At 36.3% G+C, this 16,151-nt stretch overlaps 1 long non-coding RNA gene across 1 annotated transcript in view; it reads left to right on the top strand.

Moving 5' to 3' along the window:
- Positions 1-11,708, top strand: part of LOC143164712 (uncharacterized) — a 59,435-nt gene extending 47,727 nt beyond the window's left edge. The window contains exon 3 of the long non-coding RNA XR_012996113.1: positions 11,672-11,708. This is a non-coding gene — a long non-coding RNA (uncharacterized LOC143164712). The remainder of the gene's footprint in view (positions 1-11,671) is intronic.
- Positions 11,709-16,151: the final 4,443 nt, after the last annotated feature.

Below are 16,151 nucleotides of genomic sequence, written 5' to 3'. Positions count from 1 at the left end.
TATCTCTTTATAAGGTTAATGCTGTCATAAGTTTAAATTGTGGGTTTTGTTCTTTAACATGTCTTTAAGCATTTAGGATAACCAAGGTCCTGTTCCTGTGATCCCAAGTTGCTGTTAGAATACAAATATCTTCTAACCACAAATGCAGCACAACTGTGTTCCGACAATAATGTGCGCAGTAAGTACCCAGCCTGGCCCTAGAGCAACCATCATTAATTGGAAGGGTATAGATCAGATTCTATGTATGTCTGACCTCTTGGTTGCAATGGTCAACCAATTAATGGAAGTACAGGGTTTTTTTTCACCTTGTTATATTTGATAAGACTTTATACAAACCAGAATATTGGGAGTATAGATAAAATTACTTCCTTTTTCTAGCTATTTTGTGTTGTTGTATTCAGTATCCCACATAGCTTATCTCAGACAGCCATTCACAAAATAAGAATTATCTGTATGAAAACTGTTCCTTTCTTACAGGATAAAAAGAGACCTCAGTCCTAACCTTTATATAAACTTAAATCAGTACTCCTTAGTCGCCTTTTTGTTATCTGCTTCTTTACTGAAATAAATAACATCTGTACTAGTTTGTCAGGAAAAAGAAAATCAGAAAGTTCAGTATTTGGGGAAAAAACACCTCAAAAGGAATTTTTAAAGAACAGTCTATATTGTATAGCTGCTGTGTATATATATGTAGATGACATTTTGTATATATTCCAGGCTATTTTAAAAGGCCTGGTGAGTTTGGCCTTGTCATTCAGAAACAAAACCATTTTGCTGAAGAGTGAAGAACTAAGTTTTGTTGGAAGTGATGGATTCAATGTAGATTTTTTGAAATACATCTTATAAATCTACAGCTGAACATTTCTCCTCTTCATACAGTAGATCCCAACTCCCACCTGTGCAAAACACAAAAGATATAACAGAGGAACATAGAATGTGTTCATTTTGACAGAAGTGTCAAGTTTGTCTTGAATTTTTTCATTCTCCATATAACAACACTGAAGCAAGCACAGTTAAGAGGAAATACTTTAGAATTGCTTTTCAAAACCAAATTCTTCTGACAAATCAAAAGAGAGCATTTTTTCAAACAATTATTAACTATTTTTCAATTCTGTTGTAATATCCACCTTTCTAGTTGCTCTTTTTTTTGTACCAGAAGGAATAAAAGTATCCTTAAAAGAAAAAAATGATTTCTATTAAGCCTAGTCTTGGTTTTTAAAGCTACTTTTACTCAGTTTCTACTACCTAATTTTTTGTTTGTTTATAATAAGAAGTCTTCTTGAGCAAATCAAACATTTATGAAAATGCATAAACATTTTCTGTGGAAATCCAGGCTTTTAAACTGACTTCAGTGAAATTATGCTTACATTGATGTATCAGAGCAGAAACAGCATACTGCATGTCTTGCTCAGACTGGGATATAAAACTGCACTTTGCCTCAGTCTTACTAATTTAATTGTTTCACTTCTGTACAGTGTCCCTTTATTTATTTTTTTCTTGATTTTTTAAAAATTATTCTAGAAGGTGTCTTTGTGTAGATTCCATTCTAATGAATGTTCCATTTGCATGTTTTAAAAATAATTTTTTTTATTTGGAGTCTGAAAACTAAACAGAAGTAGTATCAGGCAAAACGCAGAAAGGATTCCCTTCTCAGCTTAGCTAATCCTTGTGGGCATGTTCCTCAGTACTTGACTTCTCTAATTCTGGAACTCCATTGGACTGGAAAGAAGTAGTTTTGGGATATGCACAACTGTTGTGTTGGACAACATCACTGAAATTCTTGCCATTCATAATCACAGTTAGCAAGGATGTCCTTTACAGATGCAAAAGTAAAGTACACGGTAGCGGTGCAGTCCAAGGACTCCTTACTCATATCTCATATGTGAGTCCTCACAACATTTTTAGTTCTTCTTCTTATCAGTCTGTTAATCTGAAACACAACTATGTTCTTTTAGCTGGTCTTAACATTCAGTTCTGTAGACAGATATGTATTTATGATACCACTTTTCTGACATTATAAATCTGTTAAATTTCTGTATTTTCTATATCACAGAATATAATGAAACTAGATAGGGGATTATTATTATGCCTTATCATTAGATGCGTAAACTTAAGACAGACATAGACAGTTTCACACTTTTGACTTGGAAATCCAACTTTGATTTAAAAAAAAAAAAGCTTTATGAGAATGCAGGGAGTCTTGGCTGCCTGCAGTCGTGTCCATTTTCATCTGATATTGTGCTTGTTAATTGGTTGGACCACCTCACTGGGGCATAGATGCCAAGCAATAATAGCTTTATATAGGCACTTTGCATAATGAGGTGAGCGGCATCATTTGCAGCTGGGAGACCCGTCACACTAACATCTTCAAAGCACTGATGCCCCATGTCTTTTTAACAATGAAGTACACCTGTTGACTTTTCTGTGCCAAATATGCCCCTGAATGGTGGAGGGAAGGAAAGCATGGAAAACAATACAATTTTTTGTTGCCAAAAGAGGCTAGCTATACTGCAGCTGGCAGCTTGGACCACTTACATTATATCTAACGGGAAAACACTGCCTCATGATGGCTGGAGAAGAAAAATTAAACCATCTGAGACAGAGATTGTGGCCTTGCTCTGAGAAATTGGCTGATACTGATAGGAAGACATAGAATGGAGGAGGAACAACATTGTTCGGTCCAGGTGGTGCTATGAAAAGTTAGATTTCCTGGGCCATAGATGCTGTGTGGAAGGTCTGTCTGCTCCTTCTGAGTTAGGGTTTGGCTTTGCTTTTCCTTTCTTCATCGGCAAGGTCTTCTGAGCAAAGTATCTTTTTCCTGCTTTTCCTGAACAAAATTAGAATATATTTTTACTGCAATGTTCAACATCAGGTCACCACCAGATCTTGACAGTAGCCCAAGATGATATATAGTTAGAAATCACATGATTCGGTTCTCAATGGATGCTTGACAGGTACTTTAGGCAAATGTTACTTTAGCTACCAAAAATTCTATTTGAAAGAGTCTTTGGCCTAAGGGATACTTAAGCCTGTACATCGGCGTATTTCAATTCGGAGAGAGCAGATGCATTGCTTAGGACATTTTATGTCCTATTCCATTATATATTTGTCCCTTTGTATTAACTCTTGGAATTTTAGAAATGGGAGATTGTCCTGTATATTTCTTGATGTAATATGTGGATCCTGCAGTGGATATGTATACATCCCTTTTTTTATCTCTGTCCTACCAGCTGCCCTCCTTGTATCTTACACCCATCTCCTACCAGTACCTCTCTTGCAAATATTTCCCAATCTCTCTTTTGAGGCCAAACTCTTCTAAGCAAAATATCTTCTTTCTGCTTTTTCTGCCAGGTAGTCTTTTTTAATGCAGCTATTTCTCAAATGGAGCCTTTGTTCTAGTTTTGAGGCAACAGTATCCTCTTACATCATAAAGCAGCAACATCATACAGGGAATACCAATAGGGATCACGAATAGCTAGCCAACTAGAGAAATACTATCCAGAGATACAGGGAAGAGTCTAGCTGGTTCTCTTCCACAGAGACTGCATACCCTCTTTTCCACTTGGTCTAGTGCTCAGCCATCTGGAAACAAGAAGGTGGAGAAAGAGACATTTTTACTTACATGAAACTTTCATTTTACATCTCAGGCTTCCTAGTAATAAACCTAAATGGAAGTAAAATACCTGCAAAGCAAACAACATTCTCAAGTGTGAGAATGACAGTTACAGAATCGCTGAGGTTGGGAGGGACCTGCTCAAGCAGGGTTAGACAGAGCAGGTTGCCCAGGATTGTGTCCAGCCAGGTTTTGAGTATCTCCACAGAACCATTAAGAAGAAGTCTCTTCTTGCTGCTGTATCACGAGTGAACAGCTGCTATAACCAAAAAACAATTACTGGTGTAGCAGTACATGGTTTGCTTAACAAGGGCCTTCCCCTTTTTCCTAATGACTGGTGGAAAAGAGGAAGGATTTAGGAGGAACAGAAGGAACAGAACTGGACTTTTAAGTGGTTACAAGCTTTTAACTTTTTCTCATGTAGTGGCTGTGCAATGTGGAACCTGGTGATGGAACAAGCTCTCAGAAAAGATTTAGGTAAATCTTTAGTCTGTCAATAAGTAACCAGTGCAAAATCTTCCCCTGAAAAATCACAGCTGGAGTTCAACCATTAAACTAACACCAAGCATTGCAACATTTGGCATGGGGGGTGTGTGTGGATGTCCATTACTGCTACAACAGCAGCATGCAAAGTTGCACTTGCTATTATATATGTAACTGTATTTTCTGGTTGGGAAACTGTGAATACATATTTTCTTTTATTAGAGATAGGTCTTAATATTGAAGTTTAATTTAGGTCTTTGCATATTTAACAGTCATGTGTGTTTGAAAATTCAAATAATAACATTTAAAACATTCTGAATTTACTTCATCACCAAGATATTTATACTCCAAACATGGGATATTTTACAGGTTCTTAGATTAACTGTGCAGACAGCTTGTAAGTGAGTATGGGTTACTTGTGTGGTCTGGTGACACGTTTTGACAATCTGTTGCCAGAATATCTGTCTATCAATAAGTTTATCAGTAGACTTCATTTATTACAGAGAAAAGAAGTAGCGGTCTTTGTTTTTCTTTTCTGCTTAAGGAACAAGATAGGTTGCCAGTTGGCTTTTTTTGTTGTTGTATTTTTTCCCTATTTATTTGTTGGGATTTTTTTCACTGCAGTATTTGTAGTTTGATTTGAAATACCTGAAGGAATAAATTCCTTTTTCAGTGATGAGGATTAAAAGAGAGCACCAAGGTATAACTGTACTCAGGCAATATTCCCTGGTGTCCTATATCAAGCATTCCCTGAAAGTAAAGATTTGCGTGTTCCATGTTATTTATCCCACCTATAATTATACCACCTTACCATAATACCCTAATGAAAGCACTGTTTATATTAATAAAGCATTACATTCATAAGAACAACTCTTCACAGTGGTCTTCATTCTACATATAAAGCCCCTAACAATAACAAGAAAAAAACAAAACAAAACTCTACCCCAAGCAGAAAGCAAGTTAGTGTGTCTGGCAGCTTACGGAAACAGAGCACATCCACAGTCATATTTGACTGCAGTCTTAGGCGCATTTCATACCTCAGTCAACCTCTTTTTCTCCCTCAGGAATCTTAATTCTCTTTATCTACTCATTAGCATGTAAAATTAACACCGTTCCTGAGAATATTAGTAATCAGAATTTTAGTAATGCTCATATCAATGTTAATCTCACTACATTTTCCATGACAATTAAGCAGATAGTAGAATTATATTGTAAGAGTCCTGTGACATCCATATATCTCAAATACTTGTCCTCTGTACTTGTCCATGAGACTTTTAAAAAAGCCCAAACTATTGGCTTTCAGCAAAGATGTTTCAATGCATCCCAGTTGAGCAGACTTTACCTCACAGGTTTAAGACCCTTTCCCTTTCATTTTGAGTTATTGTTGGGTTTTGTATCCATAACAAACTTAGGTCTCTTTCATTCTTTCTTTTTTTTCTTTTGAAAAGTAGTCCTGTCCTATCAGTTGTTCTTGCAGAACTGGAGTTCGGTGCCCCTTTGACCTAATTCCTGCTCAGTTTGGAGTGGGATGCCAGTGAACAAGGACTGCCAGTCTGGCCTGTTCTTTGCCAGAAGATATCTAATCCAGACAGTAGCACCCACCTGCAGTGGAAATTCTCCTTCACTGTCATCTATATGGATTCCTCCTGTATCCACCAGCTGTATTTGTCGATCCCATTCCACGTATTCACTAGCTGTAGCTTTGCTGCCCATGGGTAGATGCCCCATCCCTGGAAACATTCAAGGTCAGGCTGGACGGGGCTCTGAGCACCCTGATCTAGTTGCAGATGTCCCTGCCCACGGCAGGGGGGTTGGACTAGATGACCTTTAGAGGTCCCTTCCAACCCAAACTATTCTATGATTCTGTGATTGCACTTCAGAGGGAGAAATTTATTTTTGCCTTTTCTTAGTAGGGTTACTGTAATAGTTGACACTTATCAGTAATATTTAATCATGGTGTGGAGTTGATTCGGGGTGACTTATCTGAATCATCGTGGCCTACCTCTTTAAAATAAATCTGTCCTATATTCATAAACAAATATAGAGGTCAGATAATGTTAGTTGTCAGGTCTGACTATGCCCTGACTTTTATTTTAAAGCGCAGAGAGACCAATCTTAATAAGAGAACAGAATGGCTGGATTTGAATTACATGCTTTTCATCCTTTTCTTATTTGAAAATCCTGCCTGCTTAATTTGACAATAAATTAAGCACCGGTGTTAAAGCTAGATTTTCATTGAGACTGAAGGAACAATATCCCTGTTAAGAAGAAATGATCGCAATGAAGAAGTCCGGTTCATTCATCTTCACCTTAATTGAGCTATATGACTGTGGATTTAGATTTAAGCCAGTCTCTTCCTATCAAAGATCAGTACCAACAGACAATGTGATTTTAGGATACCTATGAAAAGATGGCTTAATTTGCATATTTCCTTTTTGATTTTCTCTTTTGCCTACCACTAAGTTGGCATGTCTTACTCATGCTGCCCAAAGTCCTCCTTGGAGATGAGAAGGGAACTGGCTTTGTGGAAAATGGAGGGACATTGTATGCTTTCTGACAACGGAGGAGACATTAGGTAGGTAGCAGCCTGGAAAACTTTTAATTCCAACTCTTCTTTTTTTGGCAGTTATCTTCCAGCAGGAAGGTAGTGTTAAAGGCAGCCACTAGAATAATGCAGAGAAATGAGAGTTTGTGAAATGAAAATGCAAGTAGGCTGTGAAGATCGTTCTCTTCTATTGCCCCCCATATAAAGTCTCTGGCCAGTCTCTGAAAGGGAAAAAAAGATATTTAGATAAAAATATTATTTATATATATAAATAATATTTTATAAATATATATAAAAATATATATATTTATATATAAAAATAGATATATGTATAATATCTCAAGCAATTTGTAATGCTCAGAATTAATTTCTTAACAGGGAAGTAAAATTATAATAACATACTTTACTAAAGCTGTTCCATGGCAGCAAGCATGATTAAGAAAGAGCAGTTTTCATCCTATAAATTGTAATTTAAAATTAAATTTTAATAATGCAGTAATGCTGTCATTCATATTTCCTATATTTTTAATAAGGAAATTGGTTACCTTTCTAATCTTTTTACAAACTGGATTTCTATCCTATGACAAAACTGAAACTAGTGTTTTTCCCAAATTACTCAATTATAGAAATTCAAGGGAAATTCCTAACAGATTTAATTTTCACTCCACATTTAATCTTCCCATTTGTGTTTATAGAGGTTTTTCCTGGTTCTTGTTTCTAAAATGTACCTCCTGGTGAACGTTAGTTACTGCTGAACCCATATAAGCAGACATTTATTGACACTGTTAAAATAAACGTAGTGCCTACAAAAGAGAGCTTGTTTATACATTTTAATATGTCTATTTATCTTTGTATTTCTGTCAGAGTCAGTAAACAACCTGAATAGCTCTCTTTTATAGACTGTAATGACTTGAGTGGAAGAGCTTTGCAACTTTTTAATTAATTCTATTAAATATTAGTGCACATGGTTGGCAAGATATTTATGATCACCGGAAAAAATCCTGGAGTCCATTTGTTGCACTGAATGCATAAGGAATCGTGCAGTTTTAGGGCTGGGGTATCATCTAGTTTATTAAAGAAACCGTCCTGAAGGCGACCTGTGGCTCGGCGCCGGGGCTGGAGTCAGCACTGCAGCAGAAATGCTCAGTCAGAGGCGCCCGTTGCACTTTGAAATTGTGAATCCAGCGAAGATTCCGTGGCAGTCAGGAGGCCCAGTGAGGGAGGGGAGGGCATCGCCTTGGCAGGGGGACAATTACGGAGCCCAGGTCGTGCTGGTAAGTTCACTCCTCTTTTGGAGCTCAGTCATTCTTATATTGGAATTCACTCCTCTTTGTGATCAGTGCCTTCTCCTGAAAAATAATACGTTTGTGTTTTAGTTCACTTTTTTGCCATGTGGCATAAAGAGGAATTTCTATCTTTTCCTGCCTACCTGCTTTTTAAAGCAGATTTCTGTACAGTTTGGGGTAGGTGTTTTATGTGGATCCTTTATCAAATCTGTAACTGTATTTAGGAGAGCAAGCACACTACCACAATGGAAAGAGACGTTTCCTAGTGCGGAATGCTGTTAGATTATCCCAGTTCCGGAGGAAATACAGACAACCATAACTTTCTGAAGCACCAATTCCATCCCAGACTGGTGTGCGGAAGGCATAGCTCATTGTCCCATAGGCAGAAATATCACCAGAGGTAGAGTTTGTATTAAACTGTATTCACCCATTGTTAAACTTTCTTGGCCTTTTGTTTCCACTTGTGTCAAGCAGGCTTTTCATTGAGGAGCTCTCATTTGTCAGAATTAACTTCTGAAAGAAGGGACCTGAGTTGACAGAATGTAAAAAATCAGCAGAGTGTCGTTCTCAGGGGCATGTAGTCTCACTACCATCAGTTAGCCACTGACTTAGATAGCACTAGTGTTTTGTTCTTAAAAAAACAAGAAACGTTCATTTATTTGTATAAATGGATAGGAATACTATATATAATTGTAATTCTTTGAACTTTTGTCCAGAAAAAATGCATGCAAAATCACGTACGTGGAAGAAATTGCATACCCCGTGGATGAGCTGTGCACAATGAATAAATGCTAGAATAAAATGTTTTCTTAAAGCTGCAGTGTTTATTTTATATAAATGCTACTATGAGTACAGAAAAAGGGCAACCTTTCCTGAAAGAACATGGTGCAAACACTACAAATTTCCTTTGGAAATGAACAAAACTTTTAAAAGGGTCTGAGATAGACAAATTTTTCCCCATGGCATTCAAAAGGCAGAAAGTGGAGCAGAAGAAAACTCTCAGCTGTTCAAAAAGTGGATACATATGGTTCCCAACAAATCTTGTAAGCTCAAATTTTGCTAATTCTAAAACATCTAAACAAAGTCTAAAGAAAAATACCCCAAAAAAGGTTTAGTGGAAATGATGTCACTGGAATGCGTACAATTATTTAGACATTACATAGCAAAGGATAAACTTGTACTGACAGAAGGTTGGATAATGGAAAGGCCAGATCAGGTGTTTTGAATTTACTAATTTCAATTAATTTGATTTTATGAAGTACAGACTGATTGAGGAGATTGCAACAGTCTAAATATTATGTGCTTCTTGGATCTTTAAATTTCATAGCTGCCAATAAATCTCATGGTTTATCAACAGTTAGTTGTCTTAGCAATCCTCCCAGTGGTGTATTGTTTCTGAAAGTGAATTTAGTGTGAAGAATCTTGGACTGACAGCTCTGAAACAGCTATAGGAAAGGGGTGGTTCTTTTTCTAGACCACCTAGTTAGTCTGTTTTTATCTTGCCTTCTAGGCTTACGAACACAATTTAGTCTCTATGCCAACTCACTCCTTGACCTTCTGTTGAGAATGACATTAGTATCGTCAATTCTGGTGATAATTTGTGATGTGGATATTTATCCACTAAAGCTCTGGACCAAACCCATCAATTCACTTCATACCGGGTACAAAATAGCCTTTGGGCAGCAATGACTTTCAACCTTTACTATCTAGGGCCAGAAGCGAGCCAATGACCTTTACATGAAAGGCACAATTGCCTGTCAGAGCTATCATAGTAAACACTCTGTTAAAATACTATTTTAAAACTGATGAAGATATGCCATAGTCACCAACCAAAGAATAGCTTTAGTGCCTCAAAAATGTGGAGCAAGTTACAGTCATCAGAATAAATTGTAACTGATTTTGAGCAGTCATTGAAGAAAAAGTTCAGAGGCCATGGCAGAAAGAACCCTTGGGATGGGTTGATACATTATTAATACAGTCTGTTAGGTCATGTCTTGGCAGTATATATTTGCAATGGGTTCAAAATACTTATTAATCATTTACTATTTTTTATAGTTCTATGCCACACTTAGCACTGATTGGTGTATTTTAAGAAAGTTGTATGTTTTGTTCAATATTTTTTCGCACATGATTAGTATGTGTGTGTGTGAACACACATATATGCATATATCTATGGATACAAACATACATATGTACATATATATATAGAGAATCTTATCTTTTCTACTGTTATACCATTGTTCATATGATTTTCTTCCCCTCCTACTTCTACTGAGCCCTGCTAAGAGTAGACCCTGAGGCAAACTATCTACAGGTTTGCCTGCCATTTTGATATTCCAAATAATTCAGGAGGAATACCATAGAGTAGTTTCCCCCATTCTGTTTCCTTACTGCCCTTCCTCCTTCCTTGCAGTTTCCTTGCCTTTATTAATGATAAACTTTTTTTTTACCCTTTTGACTCTAATCCTTCATCTGTTGAGGGAATAGGCAATTAGATCGATGCTAAACAGCCTTAAATCATGGATTGCTTACACTCCTGTTGCTGCACGCTCAGAAGTCGCCTTGTATTCCAGACTTCAGCTGTAGTTAGCTACTATGGCACACAAAAGCTTGCTGTAACACTAGTTCCTTAAAGGCCTGTACCATAGCAATGTGTTACAACAGTTACTTACATTTCAAGATACTATAGAGACTTTGATTCAGTGTGTTAATGGTATTGTTGTTGTCTTTCTGCAGGTACTATTATATGTCTGAATCATGTTACGCTGAATTAAACAGCACGTCTCTTGTCACGTGCTTACATCAGCACACAACAGGGGAGTTATGCTGATATGTTGACAGGCAGACATTAATTTTTTCCTGTAAGAAGTAGAATGTTTTCTAGAGTATAACTCCATAGTTTGAGAAGCTGACCCTTTTTTGGCTATTTTGACAGTCAAATCAATGTTATTCAAAACAGTCATAGGTGTTTATGACAGCCTGAGTATTAATACTTCTAGCTTATCTATCTGAAAATGGCTGCTGTTTGCAAGAAGGTAAAATACTGATGGTGTTCTGTGAGTGAATCAGAGTTTCAAATTAATTTTTTTTTTTAAATTTAAAAAGGTTTTTAAATTGGTAGCAAAAGAATTTCTGCCAAAAAGGACTTGCGAAAAGCTTAATTAGTTCTCAAGTGGTGAGTGACATGCGTCAAATCCATATATTCATTGCACTACTTCTAGAATTTAATGGAGAAGTGTGAAGGAAGAAATATGTTTGTTCACCTCTAGTTAAGAGTAATTTTTCCAGTAGTGATGGATGGGAGTTTACAGGTATCCAAAGCTAAGGAATATTTAATATCTCTAATTACCTATTAGAGATACTGTATTGAAACTTCCAAAGTCTGTTGAGATTTGTATTCCTTCTTCCAAACATTACTTCTTGCAAAAATAAGATGTTATTTGAATTCTTCATATATAATAATAATTTTAGTTTCTTTTTGGAATGAAGACTTTGAGGGAAGACCATGGTGGGAAGAAAGACATGAAAAGTAGTTTTTAATTCACTATTATTTTTAGCTTTTGGATTTGAGCTTAGTGTCATGTGGTCTTAAGCAGATAAATGCAGCTGATGCGTAGCAGGGTTGTCTCTGAGTTTGACCATGGGCTTGGTGCAAAATGGCAGACTTTTAATCATTTCGTATACCAGTATTTACCTTCATGGAAGTAAAACCCTAATGTTTGCTGTAAATTGCTGTCATTCCAGGTAATACAGTGGAGGAAAATGGTAGGGATCCCAAAATGACTTCTTTTTGTTGCTGTTCACCTTGCAAAGGTAAGTTTTTCTCCTATAATACAGATATGTTTCAAGAGTTTATAGGTGTATTTGTGACAAAGCGTTGTTGTAGACTTTTCTTCTCTAAAATAGAAACTCTTATTCATTCAACTATCACACATTAAAGAAAGTTATTATAGTAAACATAACCTTTTCTTATAGATAGTAATAAAATGCTTCACAGTTATAGGTTCAGTTAGTTTATTCACATATCTAAATCTTTCCGAAGATGTGTGCATTTTCAGTAACTGTTTTATGCTTTAATGTATAGCTTATTCCAGACTGTCTTTGTTAGAAAATCACATGTAAGATCTTAAAAATCTGGATTTGTGGCATTAATATAGTAAAAAATTAAACCAGAGCTTTGTGGTTAGTCTTTCCACCTGCTTTTACTTGCATAAAAATTGGGAGCAGTGTAGCATCCAAGACAGGAGAAACAATGTCACTTCATCTCTGGAAAGTGCACATCTGACTGACGGAATTACCTGCACAGACAGCATGCTAATAAAATGGCTTGGACTGTATTAAATTGGATTGGCTATCAACCGGTTCCTGAAGGAAGAAGGTTTGGTATGTGAAACTGTTATCTGTGCAAGACTTTTTTCATTTAACAAGTAATTCACTGTAATTAAAATAAAAATGAAATAGCTTTCACTGTAGTATCCTAAGAGAGTTTACCAAAGCAATACTCAAACTATATGAAGGCAGAGGTAATTTTTTATCCATAAGGTATTTATGGAAATATGTCTATTCTTTCCCAAAGCAGAAAATGATACATTTTTTTAAACTACATTTTCTAAGAAGGAAGATTTTTTGTAATAGAAATTTTTACGTAGTGGATAATTTATGGTTTCTGGGAACAGGTGATTAAAATGATGTCCTCAGTAGAGGTGGTCCAAAGGAGCCTTTAACATGCATTAAGATCACCTATATTAACAGTATCTTTTTGATAATTTTATACAGATGAATGTTCACATGGCGTTTTCACAGGGGGAGAAAGAAGAACACTGTCTAGGTCTATTTGTGTCTATAGGTTTATTCTGTGTTTACAGAGTAGTTTATTTTATGTTCTGCTTAAAAAAAAAAAAAATCCAATATGGGCTGTTTTGAAAACAAGGAAACTGTAATTAAAGGCATTGATGGATAGTTACATTAACAGCTCGTCAACAGCTAATCTGAGACCATCTGTTCTTTAGTGGTCTGAAAAGGTTAACAGCATATGGATGCCTCTACTTGCCACATACTATAATATAGACTTGCCAGGATGAAGGAATGGTGCTATAGTGCAGGACTTTTGGCAAAGTACATTTTGCTGAAGTTCAGTTCATGCTGCCAGAAGTGGCCACACAGGACACAGTTTTTCCAGGCAGGCACATCATTAACTAGTGTAATTTTTTTTTTTTTTTTTTTTTTTTTTTGGCAATGTGGGTTAAGTAGACTTAATCAGCGAGTGGGTATGTGTCAAGCTAACAGACAGGTAACCGGTGTTATTGAGGTCTTAGGCTTTTTTTGGTGAGAACTGTGGCTTAAAAAAAAAAAAAAAAAGGAAAGGTTTTAACAAATTACCAGAAAATGTTGAGTGTCTTCAGAAAAACGCTGAAGTTGATTAATGAGCAATGTATTATTTGTCTTCTACAGAAGATGGATTTTTTAAAATTCTGCTGTGTATAATCAATTTTCAATGTATTGTCATACAATGAATAGTGTAGTCTCTGGGACAGAGCTGTTGTATTTGTATGGAGCCTGGTACAATGGATTGTGGTTCCCAATCAGCCCACGATTAGCTGTTTCTGTGAGGTATTAATGTCAGGGCTACAGCTATGCCTGTGCCCAGCTATGGACCCTGATGATCCAGGTTCTGACCTGTGGACAGCTTGACCTTGAACATGCCTCCTCACTGTGGATGGTGCAAGAAGAAATGACTATGCAAGTTGTCTTCTTGGTTTGTTTCTTTCCCTCTTTATCATCAGCATAGTTTTCATCACGGGGAGAGAAAGTGAAAATATACTTGTCTAATTCCAGAAAACTGGATTCATGGTAGAGTCACAATGATTCTCTGACTTTCATTGCTGTGGAGACATGGGAGAGCTAATAGTAGTTTTTGTCATTTTATATATATATTTATAAAAAAATATATAGTTCTTCAATGGTATTGTGAATCTGCAGGGTAAAAGGAAATTGTCTGGGTTAGTTAAAATATCATGGGGAGAGATTTCTCATTCTTGTGAGTATCTGGGTAGTAGGATAGCCATGAAGGAAACTGAATTGGGAAGAAGGTAAACTATGGTAAATGCAGGAAGATTGAAAATGGATTAAAAGGGAGAATTGAGAAGCCATCTCCACGTTATCGATTTCCCCACAACAAAGAAAGCTTCTTAGCAGATGAGAGCCTGGCTCTTCATTCTACCATCTTGAAGAGAAGTGGTTGTAGGAGTGCTTTGGGTTATTGCTCTCAACTGGGTAAAATACTTGAGGGCTTTTGTTTGGCTGAGATTACCTATTTGACTCTAATATAGGCAAATTCACTGGAAGGTGGAAAACCTATTTAAGAAGCTGAAGAGATGAACGGTGTTGCAGTGGTTATGCTTTTATCAGTATATAAACGCTAGCTAAAATGTGCCAAGAATATTCTGCAGTCCTCCTGTAGAACTCTTCATCCTCTGCAGTAAAAGCATGAACCTGTCACAGTACTTGTATACCTGAGTCAATGAATCTAGATCACTTATGAAGTCTGACGTGGACTTAGCCTGCATTTTAGTTATGCAAGCAACTGGCTTCTGGCTGCACTGGTGTTATGTTCTCAGTATAGCTGCGTCTTAGGACAAAAAAAAAGCAAGGTAACTTCTCACAGGGTAGAAAATGGCATATGTTTCAAATGTATTATCGCAAAATGAAGTAGAGTAAAAGTCATTTAACAATGAATCATCAAAAATGTCTCTGATCAATTTAAAAAAAAAAAATCACTAAAGTATTTCTGAGTGGTTGAGCAACCTCTAGAGCAAGAAATAACACTTGTGTCTGTAAAAAGAACTAAGTGAAAGGGGATTATAAACTAGAGAAGTTTATTCATAATAGTGTCATAAGAGGAACAAGCGGAAGAATAATATTACTCTATCAAACATCTTGTGTATCTGCATTCCTATGGAAGACATAAGAAAGAAACGTGAGAAATATATACATTAAGGAAAAGGAACTGAAGGTCTTAGGACAGGGTGAAGCTTATGATGTAATTGGCATATGGAGACTTGAAGGAATAATTCACATGATATAAATCTTGAATAATATTTGAATTTGACAAGAGTATAGCTTGCCAAAGAAAACAAGTAAGGTGATATTCCCTTACAATAACTTATGTCTACAACACAGACAGAGTTTAAGCCTCTGTAAATGTATGGCAAAAAGAGTAAAATCACTCTGATGGTGCACATCTAATACAGGCCCCCACATAGGGAAGCCCAGGTTTTGGAGACTTTTTGTGAACATTCATCAAATGCAGGTTTGTTAGTTCAGTTTCATTACCACAACATATATAGTTAGAATACAGACTACATTGGTTTTCACTGGTTTGGGGCTTTTTTTTTTTTTAAAAAAAAAAACCACTAGGTAAAAGCATAATTAAAATTACATACTGAAATTGGAGAAGTAAAGAAAGGGAAGGCTAGTCAAGACAGGAGAGAAATTACCAGGGCGGAATTTGTTGAGAATATGCTGATGGAATGCAACTTTGGAAGATGGATCATGAAATAATAGAGTTCATCATATTTAGGAGATAACTAAAAACAATAGAAGTCAATAAACTTAGGTAAGCGATGGGTTGTGCTTCATTTGAACCTAGACTAGGTGAAATAGGGTTAAAAAGACTGCAAAGAAACAACAGTTTTTACTATTTTTAATTCTTTTAATGGGGGAGGGGAAGAGAGAGAGACAGAAAGTGTAGCAGGAGTCCAATTTGGATAAATCATGAGTTGTTAAATTGTCTTAAAAATGAAGTACACAAGAACTAAGGTTACTGAGGGTGAATACATAGGTACAAAAATAGAAAGGCGAGTGTACAAAATGAGATGCAGCTAAGTAAAAGTATTCAGACACTATTTCTCTCTGCTACCACTAAGGAAAAAACATTTTTTTTCGTCTCTACTCAGTGAAAATGAAAAGTTACTGAGTGAGAAGTCTAAGGCAGTCCAAATGTTTGATATGTTTTTCCTTCACTAAAAAGGCCAACTGTGATTACTTGAATGAGGCAATTAATTTTAATGCCAAAAAGGCAAAAGAGGCTATAATAGGAGAAGAACATAAAATAGTTGGGTTATGTTTTCAAGTTAGTTGGATGACATTAAATTAATCCAACAGGCTGAATCAATCTCAAAGCCATTATCAATGATCTTAGAGACGTTGGAGGATAGGTGAGGCT

This window comes from Aptenodytes patagonicus, chromosome 9 (assembly GCF_965638725.1).
Source record: "Aptenodytes patagonicus chromosome 9, bAptPat1.pri.cur, whole genome shotgun sequence".
Taxonomy (NCBI): domain Eukaryota; kingdom Metazoa; phylum Chordata; class Aves; order Sphenisciformes; family Spheniscidae; genus Aptenodytes; species Aptenodytes patagonicus.
Note: the sequence above shows the minus strand (reverse complement) of the source record. Positions and strands in the feature narration are given on the sequence as shown.